We start from the raw sequence: 12,504 nt of genomic DNA, 5'->3' as shown, positions 1-12,504 counted from the left end.
GTTCCCTTGGGTGTAGTTCACTTGCTCAGAGTGGGTTTCGTTTAATAGACTGCATTCTGCGGATTGGTGTCCTTGGGTTCCACATACCTCACAATCCGACGAAACTGCGGCTACAGAATTCGGGTTTATGCACATATGCTCGACCTTAAGGGCTAATGCGTCCATTTTAGCTTGCATCATGTCTATAGAGCTTAGTTCATGCACTCCTCCTTGGGCTTCCTTCTTCTCAACTGTCGCTCGTTCGACTCCCCATGATTGATGGTTTTGAGCCATGTCTTCGATGAGGGAACTAGCTTCAGGGTAAGGTTTGTTCATCAGAGCACCGCCTGCGGCAGCGTCGATGGTCATCTTTGTGTTGTAATGAAGTCCATTATAGAAGGTTTGAATGATTAACCAATTTTCTAAGCCATGATGTGGGCATGCTCGTAACAACTCTTGATATCTCTCCCAAGCTTCGAACAACGATTCTCCTTGGTTTTGGGTAAATCTAGTTATATGGTTTCGAAGAACGGCGGTCTTACTCGGGGGAAAATATCTAGCAAGAAAAACTCTTCTAAGGTTATACCAAGTCGTAATGGAATTGGGTGGAAGGGAATCTAACCATGATAGAGCTTTATCTCTAAGGGAAAAAGGAAATAATCTTAAACGTATTGCCACAGGAGAAGCTCCATTGGTTTTAAAAGTATCTGCTAATTGAAGAAATATTTTTAAATGTTGGTTTGGGTTCTCGGTAGCGAGACCCGCGAATTGTCTGTGTTGCACTAGTTGCAACAGGGATGGTTTAAGTTCAAAATTATTGGCTGGGATGATTGGGTTTACTATACTAGAACTAGGTTCTTCGTTAGATGGTTGAGCGAAGTCCTTAAGAGGTCTTTGGTTTTGATCTTCGGCCATAACTCTCTTAATTCTATGAAAGAATAAACGTGCGCGAGCGTAACATTCAGGTTCCGCCAGAGGGTTTACTAAACTTAAACTTCCGGTGCTGCGAGTTCTTCGCATCGACCGGCGGGAAATAGCCTAAGTTTAAACGATATAACAACAGGAAAATGAAATTTGACGAAATTGGTCCCCGGCAACGGCGCCAAAAACTTGATGCGTTGTAAATCTTGATGTTCGCAAGTGTACGAACGCGTCAGAGTAATATAAAAGATTATCGAACCACAGAGACCAAGTGTCAATCTATCGTTATCTATTGTTATGGTGTTTATCAAAGGCAATTAAAATAGGTGTTTTTGTAGTGTGTAATTGAAAAGTAAAGTTTTAAAATAAATTTAATTAATAAAGATAGGGTCGAATGTAATTCACATAATTAAATGATTATCCAAGTACTTGCTAATAGAACTACTTATGGGCAATGTTTCCTACTTTGAAAAGAACTAATTTAACAGGAACCGTCGCTTTCGCGTATTTAGAACCGAGTTGTACTCCCTAATCAAACCCTCTTATTGTCACTTATAAAAAGGCGTGCATTGCGTTAGAGTAGTAAACCTATTTTTAAGAAATATAGTATCTTGACTAAGTTGAAAAGTATTATAACCTGGATTTCTTAACCAAAAGAGGTTCTCACGAACCAGACTCTAAACTTATAAACGCGTCCGAAAATAGTTTCAAAATCTCTTTTCTTCTTGATGTTAAAAACTTCTAATGAACTAGACAAAGCGCTTTCGCTGTTTTTGAAATAGTTAAAAACAATTAAGTTTAAAAAGACGTTGGACGGCTTTCGATCTTACCCAACGGAATTGAAGTGCGGGAAAACTTAATTTGAAAGTTAAAATAGCCCTTTAAGTGTTTCTACAAACAATTGTACGGATTACTGGTTTAATTACGATCCTTACATTCTAGCCTTATAAATTTAGCTAGACATGGTAAAATAAAAGTGCATTAAAATAAATAAAAGTAGTGCGAGTGCGGAAAGTAAATAATTTAAAGCGAGTGCGGAAAATAAATGAGAGTAGTGCGAGTGCGGGAAATAAATAATTTAAAGCGAGTGCGGAAAATAAATAAAGTAAAAGCGAGTGCGGGAAATAAATAAAGTAAAAGCGAGTGCGGGAAATAAATAAAGTAAAAGCGAGTGCGGGAAATAAATAAAGTAAAGGCGAGTGCAGGAAATAAATAAAGTAAAGGCGAGTGCGGGAAATAAATAAAGTAAAAGCGAGTGTGGGAAATAAATAAAGTAAAGGCGAGTGCGGGAAATAAACAAAGTAAAGGCGAGTAATAAAAACCTGCTCCAATCGGAGGGCTGAGTAAATTGCAATGCGGAAAAGAAAATGGCGGCAGGATTAACTTCCTTCCAAAGTGCTCCAAACTCGAGTACATACTCTATCACAGACTCAATTGCACAATTGTGGTAACACTCCAATGCGAAGCGATTACCACTTTATAAAACTGAATATATGCCTAAGTGAAACAAAGTTGCTTCTGATTTCGCCTTGTTCCAACGTTCGGATCTTTGTCTGCTCTAAGTTTGGGTGATTGTAAAACTGAATTCGCGTTTCTATTTATAAGCAAATAAAAAAGGTGGAATTTACTTGGATGCCCTTCAACTTGAAAATAGAGGAAACCGTTTTCCTCTTGTGGCGCCCGCCACAAGGCCATGGCGCCCACGACAAGCACAAAGTGGGGCGCCTTAGTGGAAGTGGTGGGAAAACGTGGGAGTTGATGGAAGTTTGAATTGGACACGTCATGGCTTGGACTGTGGCGCCCGCCATTGGGTAGGCCATAAGAGCAAAATGCTGATTTTTAGGGTTTTTGGCTCTTTTTCGCTCCTTTTCTCGATCGGGGCTCCTATTAAGGTAAAAACCTGAAAACAAAGGAAAATACAGTAATAACACAACAAAACGATAATAAAATAACTAGAATGCATGCGAAATCGGAGTCGAAAATACGTAAATTTTAGTGTGCTCACAACACTGACAACTCAACCCCTTCATTAAGTTTCCACCATAAACACCACCATCCCCAAACCTCTTGCTTAATATTCAAGCTCAACACCACAATAACCTAGTTTTTTTTTCCACATTTTTGGGTAATGATTGTAGCTCAAACTTTTTAGCATTTTTTGGTTATGTTTTTAGATTAAAAGAAGGTTGGTTGTTCTTGGTTGGTTTTTTTAGAGAGATTTGAGTCAAGTTGGAAACAAATGGTCTAGTTTGGTTCATACACTTTTTTTGGGGATTTTTTGCTCTTACTACTCTTTATTAGTCATTTGTTAATCCAAGTTTGTGATTTTGTTTTCATTTACTATTGACTCATTATTACATTTGTTTGTTTGATGAGGTCTATTAGATCATGGCCATGGTTGTTTAGAGTTGATAAAACCTTCGATGTTTCAAACCTATTAACGATTGATCAATAGATCATTCACGATACTTTGAGGCATTGATATGTTATCTCTATTTCAACTATATTTGAGTAATTTGATGTATAGGTGAAACCATATTCTTTACATTAACTTGCTAATCCATTTTCTTATTGTGATTCCACTAACCACTAACTATTAACTTCTATTTGCATTATTGCACTTTATTTTCTTTGTTATTGTTGGTTCTATGTGTTGGCAGCAATTTTGGTAAAACCTAGAGTGTTCACAAGTTGTCACAAGTGTTGTCTTGACATAAGATAACATGTACCTGCATGATGTTTAAAATGTGATTATGCAGGATTTTACTATGATGTCAGACCCGACGTCATGACATCTGTATACAGAACATTCAGTCTGAATATTGTATATTGTGTGATTGCGTTTTTAATGCTAATCTATGCATGATTGATGAGATGATTGAACGCGCTAACAATCATTAATTACAACCAGATTGACTTATTTTCCAACAAGATCTAATCAGCTGTCATGAGAAGATATGAATGGAAAATAGTTTTAGGGTTTTATGATGTCCAAGCCCAGCCAAATGCTTCTATATAAAGGACATGGAAAACCTGGTTTTATACACAAGAAATAACAAACGAAATATTGAGAGAGAATAAGGGTTTTAGTCTTGTGTGGTCGTGTGAATTGTAAGCCATTCATTCATCCATAGATGATTGAATTGGACTGATTTTTGAGTTGTAATTTGTCCACTCTAAGATTTTAAGCATGAGTGTGTGTTTACTTGATTGAAGATTTTAAGCAAGATCAAGTATGTGTCTTTGAAGAGTGTCTTCTTTTCATTATAATTATTGTTTTATATCACTGTTGTGATTGGGGGGAGTGAGTAGGATCCAATATCTAAGAGTTCTTAGGTAGAAGTCACACGGGTAGAGATTAAGTGAAAAGACTGTAACTTGAAGTTGTTTATTGAGAGTCTTTGAACTGATTCTGTTTAGTGGATTTCCTTCCTGGCTTGGTAGCCCCCAGACGTAGGTAAGTTTGCACCGAACTGGGTTAACAATTGCTTGTGTCTCTTGCATTATTGTTCTTTATCTTTTATCATGTTTGTATTGTTCAGATATTAGTGTCATGACATTACCTTCGATATCTCATATCTGATACCAGAATTTCAATTGGTATCATAGCAGGCATCTTGCTCTGGTTCTGGGTGAGATCTAGGGACGTTACTTTCTGGTACTATGGATAGAGATAGAGGATCTGTTCACAAACCACCTATTCTGGATGGATCCAACTATGACTAATGGAAACCTCGAATGGTAGCCTTTCTAAAATCTTTGGATAATAAGGCTTGGAAGGCTATTTTAACAGGCTGGGAACATCCAGTTATTACTAAGGATGGAGAGGCTACAACTGATAAGAAGGCTGAGGAAGAATGGACCAAGGAGGAGGATGATCTAGCCCTTGGGAACTTTAAAGCATTGAATGCTATATTCAATGGAGTAGATAAGAACATCTTTAGATTGGTAAACAATTGTGAGGTGGCTAAAGATGCTTGGACATTCTCAAAACCACTCATGAAGGCACCTCTAGAGTGAAGATGTCTAGACTGCAGCTGCTCACTACCAAGTTTGAAAATTTAAGGATGAAAGAAGATGAAAATATTCATGAATTTCATATGAATATCCTTGAAATTGCTAATGCCTCAGGAGCCCTGGGTGAGAAGATGCCAGCTGAAAAACTAGTGAGGAAAATACTCAGCTCACTTCCTAAGAGATTTGCCATGAAAGTGACAGCCATAGAAGAGTCTCAAGACATTTCCATTATGAGAGTTGATGAGCTAATTGGATCCCTCCAAACATTTGAGATGGGAATGTGTGATGGATCTGAAAAGAAAGTCAAAAGCATAGCCTTCATGTCAAACACTGAGGAGGAAGAGGAAGAAAGTGGTCAAGATATTGATGAAGATCTGGCAAATGATGTAGCATTACTAGGAAGACAGTTCAACAGACTTCTGAAAAAGATGGATGTAAGGTCTAAGGCTAATGTCAAGAACATCTCATCTGACATCAGTAAATCCAATAATGCTGGAAGAAGAACAAGATCAGATGAAAAGTCCAAAGAAGGAAAAAGAGTTCAGTGCCATGAATGTGATGGGCATGGACACATTAGAACTGAATGTGGAACCTACCTCAAGAAATAGAATAAGAGTCTTGCTGCTACTTGGTTTGATGAAAGTGAAACAGAAGAGTCTGCAAATCTTTTGACCTTTGATGAGTTGGCCACTACCTACAGAAAGTTGTGTCACGGAAGTGAAGAAGTGTGTCAACAAGTTAAAAGTCAGAAGAAAGTGATATCGCAGCTAGAGAATGAGAAGGCAGAACATTTGGAAACCATCTCTAAGTTAAAGACTGAAGGAGTATTCTTGAATTCTAAACTGGATGAGATGACAAAGTATGTCAGAACGCTAAATAATGGATCTAACACCTTAGACAAAATTCTCCAGACTAGACAAATGGCAGGAGACAAGTCTGGCATTGGGTTCAATGAATCTAAACCTGAGTGCAGTCACACTGGTAGCAAACCAAAATCCAAACCCGAGTGCAGTCACACTGGTAGCAAACCAGAGATGTCACATCATATGTCACAACATCATAAAGGAAGACAGTAGAAAGGGAAACATCAAAGATGGAGATGTCATTACTGTGGAAAATTTGGCCACATAAAACCATTCTGCTATAAGTTGTATGGCTATCCTAGTCCTTCTCATCATCAACCTAGATCCAAACATCACATACCTGTCAACAGAAAACAATGGGTTCCTAGGACTGGTGTTACAAACCTGATAACTCACACTTCCCTTAGAGTTTCAGCCAAAGAAGACTGGTATTTTAACAGTGGGTGCTCCAGACACATGACTGCAAACAAAAACCCGCTAACTGGCATTCATCCTCATGCCACCAGCTATGTAACCTTTGGTGATGGAGCAAAGGGTGATATCAAGGGAATTGGTAAGCTTAACTGCCCTGGAGTTCCTAATCTTGACAATGTCCTACTTGTTAAGGGACTGACTGCAAACCTAATAAGCATCAGTCAACTATGTGACCAAGGTCTAACTATAAACTTCACAAAAACTGAATGTCTGATTACTAATAAAGAAAATGAAGTGATCATGAAAGGAGTTAGGTTTAAGGACAACTGCTATATGTGGAGTTCTCAAGAAACTGGTTATTCAATAATGTGTACTCTAGCCAAAGAAGAAGAAGTGAAGATATGGCATCAAAGATTGGGCCATCTGCATCTTAAAGGAATGAAGAGGATTATATTTGTTAAAGCTATTAGAGGAATTCCCAACTTGAAGATTGTTGAAGGAAGAGTTTATGGGGAATGTCAGATTGGAAAACAGACAAAGATGTCACATCAGAAGCTCAGACATGACACCACTTCCAGAGTGCTGGAACTTCTCCATATGGATTTGATGGGTCCCATGCAGGTGGAAAGTCTTGGTGGGAAGAAATATGCTTATGTAGTGGTGGATGACTTCTCCAGATACACATGGGTCAATTTTATAAGAGAAAATTTTGATGTATTTGAAGTCTTCAAAGATCTTTGTCTAAGGCTTCAAATAGAAAAAGAAAGTCAGGTTATCAAAATCAGAAGTGATCATGGGAAGGAATTTGAAAACAGGAAATTTGCTGGATTTTGTGCATCAGAAGGAATTAGTCATGAGTTCTCATCTCCCATTACTCCTCAGCAAAATGGTGTGGTAGAAAGGAAAAATAGAACTCTCTAAGAATCAGCTAGAGCTATGATTCATGCTAAGAAATTGCCCTACCACTTATGGGCTGAAGCTATGAACACATCCTGCTATGTTCACAACAGAGTAACCTTGAAGAAAGGGACTCCTACTACTTTGTATGAAGTCTGGAAAGGAAGAAGACCTACAGTCAAATACTTCCATGTGTTTGGTAGCTAATGTTATATTTTGACTGATCGTGAACAAAGAAGGAAGATGGATCCCAAGAGTGATGAAGGAATATTCCTGGATTATTCAATAAACAGCAGAGCATATAGAGTCTTTAATTCCAAAACAAAAGTAATGATGGAATCTATCAATGTTGTGGTTGATGATCAACAGACGGATGTCACAGATGATGTTGAGACATCTCTAAATGATGCCCCAGCTGATCTCCCAGACAAAAATAATGAGAGTGAACCTCCTCATGCTGAACCTGAAGGTGACAAAATTAACAAGGGACCCTCCATCAGAATTCAGAAGGATCATCCCAGAGATCTCATTATAGGAGACCCAAATAAAGGGGTCACAACTAGATCAAGGGAAGTGATCCCACATGGTTGTTTTGTGTCCAAGATTGAGCATAGGAATGTCAAGGAAGCCTTGACTGATGAGTTCTGGATCAATGCCATGCAAGAAGAGTTAGGCCAATTCAAGAGAAATGAAGTATGGGAACTGGTTCCAAGACCTGAAGGAATAAATGTCATTGGAACAAAGTGGGTGTACAGGAATAAATCTGATGAACAAGGGGTGGTTACTAAAAATAAAGAAAGATTAGTAGCACAGGGATACACTCAAGTTGAAGGAGTTGACTTTGATGAAACATTTGCCCCTGTAGCTCGCCTTGAGTCCATTAGACTATTGCTTGGAGTGGCATGTATTCTTAAGTTTAAACTGTTCCAAATGGATGTAAAAAGTGCCTTCTTGAATGGCTACTTAAATGAGGAAGTATATGTTGAACAACCTAAAGGATTCACAGATCCAAATATTCCAAAGCATGTGTACAAGTTGAGGAAAGCCCTCTATGGTTTGAAACAAGATCCTAGGGCTTGGTATAATAGACTCACAGTGTTCCTCACTAACAATGGATACAGGAAGGGAAGTATTGACAAGACCCTATTTGTTAAGAATGAAGGAGGAAAACTCATGGTGGCTCAAATATATATGGATGATATTGTGTTTGGTGGGATGTCAGATCAGATGGTCGAACATTTTGTTAAACAAATGTAGTCTGAATTTGAGATGAGCCTTGTGTAGCACCTCAAATTTGCACCTCCCATTTGTATATACATTTTCATTTTAAGGTCATTAACATTGCATTGTCATTGCATGGTCCATCATGTCATCAGTCAAGACTGGTTAGAAGATTCAACTGTGCAAGGCAACAAGAGCATTGTCCATGAGATCAAAGCCCTAGGGTTGGTGCAAGGAGTTCACATGATTCAAGGATCATTTTGAAGTGGTTCCGCCAAGGATTGAAGGCTCAAGACTCATCAGTGCATGATCAAACCATCTGAGATCCTGAAAAGTCAACAGAAGTCAACTGTCAATTCAACTATGGATTTGGAGGTGGGAAATGGTTAGAGATGCCTCATTCATGTGTAAACAAGTCTCATTTGACCTCTCAAACATCAACATTGAAGATTTTGAAGTCAGATCAAGACTTTCCCAAAATAGCAGGTGACCTGTAATTTGAACTTTAAAAAAATGGAAAGGTTTTTGACCAACTTCAACTCAAGATTACATCATCAAGAAAGCTTCAAATGAAATTTTGTCCAACATGAAAGTTGAAGATCTTTCTCTCCCATTTCCAAAAAGTCCAAGATCATGAATTTCTCATGTGTGGTTAAGGAGATATGGTTCAATCATGGCAAAGTGTGGTTTAAACTTCAAATGAGCATAACTTTCAAACCAAAAGGCCAATTTGAGTGGTTCTTTTTGCATATTGATCCTTATAACATGTATTTTCCAAGCATACCATCATTTGACATGAAATCTCATTTGCATGGCATTGGTTCATTCATGAAGATTTTGGGAAGAAATTTCATAAACTCATTTTTATGGAACATATGCATAACAAATCCATTCCAACATGAGCATGAAACCATTTTAAGGCATTTTTGACATTGAACATGCACTGTTCACGTGCATGAGGGTGCATGGAGAGAAAATTTCATTTTTTGCATTCACACCACAAACTCCTTAATCACATGTGCATTTGCCCTAAACATTGCTTAAACATGATTAGCATTGAGTATAAAGCCTTAATCCTAACCGTTTTCATCACAATTACCAATTCTAGATCTAAATTTCACAAATTCTCAAAATTCCTCTCTCATTTTTTTTGCAAAATCCTTCAAACACAAGCACTTTCTCTTGATCCTTTCATCATCCTGAGGTATTATTGAGCATTTTTGGACGTGGAAACAGAGGAAATCGTTGCATTCAAGTTCATGTTCAAGGTGTGAAACATCCATGGCAAGTGAAGATTGAGCAAGATTCGTGTGCATTCAAGCTTCCAGTTCATCATCATTTACTTCCATAAGCACATTGGAGAAGGATTGGAGCATCAAGAGCCTTGGAAACACGTGAATCCAGTCGCTGTTCAACAAGAGGTCACTTTTTCGACCTCTTTAATTCTCAAAATTGTTGTGCCTATTGTATAGTTCATAGATTGGTGATGAATCTGAGCTTTGAATGGAGTGATTTGGTGCTATATACATGAAGATCCGTGCATTTGAAGTTTTGGTGTAGATTTTTATTTCCTTCGATCCATCCGTTTGCTGTTGTTTCTTGATGAAATATTCATGGATTCTTGTTGTATGATGCATGATAAGTTGAATGATGTGCTCATTTTTCATTTCTGGACGATTTGTTTTTTTCTAGAAAAATCTGGATGAAGATCTTCATGATCTTCATCATGTTCATACGCATGTCCAGATTTCCTGTGAAATTACCTGCGGAACGCATAGGTTACCTGCGAATTCATCCACGAGTTCATGTGGATTTCCTACGGATTTTTTGAATCCCTGTAGCGCGCCAAGTTAGGGTTTAGGCAAAACTACGTCGTTTTGCAAGCGCGCGCTAGTTAGTTTAAATCTGGCCAGGGTTCGAATCCGGTTGAACACACTTTCTCATTTGCCTTGCATTATTTCATGTTTGCTTCATATTTCCATTTTATTTTTTCTCAACTTCAAAAAATCATTTAAAATTGAAAACTCAACCAAATGATCTCCAATTTTTTGCATTGTGATCCTCATTCTATCTAGTTTTTTATGATCATTAATTTCAAAGTTGTGCCTGGCCTGGAAAATATTTTGTCTAAGAAGTTTGAACATGTATGTATGTTTGACATTGCCTTGCTATATCATTTGTGAAATGCTTGATTCTTATCCAATGAATGTGAAATTTTGCATGCTATAACTAGACACATTGCTTGACATTTTAGTGTTAATTTGGTATTTTTATCACTTACCATTTCTGTTTTATGATCATGCTAAGTTGGTGTGACAATTTGTGTCACACCTTGTGATGTTCAACTTGATTGATGTGTTTGCCATGCCAAATGATATCCTATGCTCCTGATTTTTTGTGTGATGCATGTTATAGATGTTGTGATTGATCATGATTTTTGTTGGAATTATTGGGATCCTTTCTGGTTTAATTGATATTTTTCATTCTGGTTGGTCATATTTGAGCTTTAAAATGGCCTTGAACTTCATTTGATCATGAAATGCTTGTTCCTTATCCAATGCTTCTGAATTTTTGCATACTATTTCTAGACATGTTGAGTGTTGTTTTGGCTTTGGTTTGAGGTTTTTACAAATTACCATTTCTGTTTTATGCCTATGCTAACTTGGTGTGATAATTTGTGTCACACATGGGCTTGTTGTGCTTGTCTTGACTTATGATATGTGATTGCCATGCTTAATGATGTCCAATGCCTCTAATTTTTTGTGTGATGATCATGTTGTATGTCCTGTATACTCATGAAATTTTCCAAGATTATTTGAATCATTTTTGATTTAATGTGCATTTATTTCTTCTGATGTCACAATGTGGTCACAATTTGTATACCTTGCCATGTTTGGTTCATGAAATGCTTTTGGTTAATGATATTGATATGGGACCTTTTGGAATGTGTTCTTGATTGAATGAAGTTGATTCATGTTAAATTTCATGTTTTGTTTTGAATGTTTGACCTACTTTTGACCTTGTGGTTTGGACTCACTGTTTGGATTGTGGATTTCAGGTTAAGAAGCACATTACCATGGTTGAAGTGGTTCACCCATTTGGATTGATTAATTGATTGATGTTGGCTAACCTTATGTTGTTTTGTAGGTTGATGCCAAGTCATTTGTGTTGTGCCAATTAGCTTGTGGCTTGCACATTGTTGCCTAATGCCTTATCTGTCTGATTGTGTGATTGACTGTTGTTTGTCTGTTTGTTTGACTTGTAAACTGATTGGTTTAGATTTTTTCAGGTACTTAAGTTGCTTTGAGTTCTTTTGAACTTGCTTTTGCTTTGCTTGGTTGCTTAACCATTGAGATATAACTCTCTGACTTCATGTAGTCTGGAAGACCTGTCCTGTTATGTGGGCAGGCACCTGTCTGAAGCCCTCCTTAAGAGGCAATGCTTGTGTTTGTTTATCTTTGTGCCAAGCAGGAAAAGTCCTCTTATGAGGCAATTGGCAGATAAAAGAGATGTGCGATCCATCTCCTGCTATTCAGTTGTGTCATTCACTTTGCTCACACACCTTGTGTTGATGCATTGTGGGTACTAACCCAAGATCTTTGTTGTGTCAGTCATATGTGGAGAAGAGTTCCTACTTTCTGAACTCCCACACTTTCATTTGTCTGAAGCTCTCCCAGGCCAGGGATAAGAGCTGTGAGGTCTTACCCTCACTTCCCATTTCATCTGCTTCACCCTAACTCTCAATGTTATGGTTAAGAGCTAACCACACCCGATTCCAGTTGGCTTGTGTTGCACAGCCTAACCTTGTATGAGCCCCATTGTTTGCATATAGTGTGTGTGCTTGCTTTTTGTGCTTGTATGTGTTTGCCTGTGCTGTTTAGGATAGCTTGCTTCCTGTGCAAGTTAGATAGAAACCTTAACTTAGGGATCGTATGCATGACAACTTCTAGGCTCGAGTCGTAGTCTCCCTAGTAGTTTGTGTCTCCCTTTGTATCTGGTTAGGCTAGTCCTTTTTCCCTGTGTAGGGGAACTACGTCGCCCTGATCCTCATACCAGACGAGGTACGTAGGCAGGAGATGAGTTGATCTCTCCGGGCGCCCTTTTTCTTTTTCAACCCTTTGTGTGTGTTTGGAGTCTGACGTAAGTCCAACGATTGGCAGTTGGTTTCCTGTGTGTGTTTGTTGGTTCGAAG

At 38.1% G+C, this 12,504-nt stretch overlaps 1 non-coding gene across 1 annotated transcript; it reads left to right on the top strand.

Annotated features, from left to right (window-relative positions):
* The first annotated feature begins 403 nt into the window (after nt 1-403).
* LOC127108843 (small nucleolar RNA R71) lies at nt 404-510 on the top strand. Its single transcript, XR_007796352.1, has one exon. It is a non-coding gene; the product is annotated as a small nucleolar RNA R71 (small nucleolar RNA).
* Nucleotides 511-12,504: the final 11,994 nt, after the last annotated feature.

This window comes from Lathyrus oleraceus, chromosome 7 (assembly GCF_024323335.1).
Source record: "Lathyrus oleraceus cultivar Zhongwan6 chromosome 7, CAAS_Psat_ZW6_1.0, whole genome shotgun sequence".
In the NCBI taxonomy this organism is placed as follows: domain Eukaryota; kingdom Viridiplantae; phylum Streptophyta; class Magnoliopsida; order Fabales; family Fabaceae; genus Lathyrus; species Lathyrus oleraceus.
This window is presented reverse-complemented; position numbering and strand designations above follow the sequence as displayed.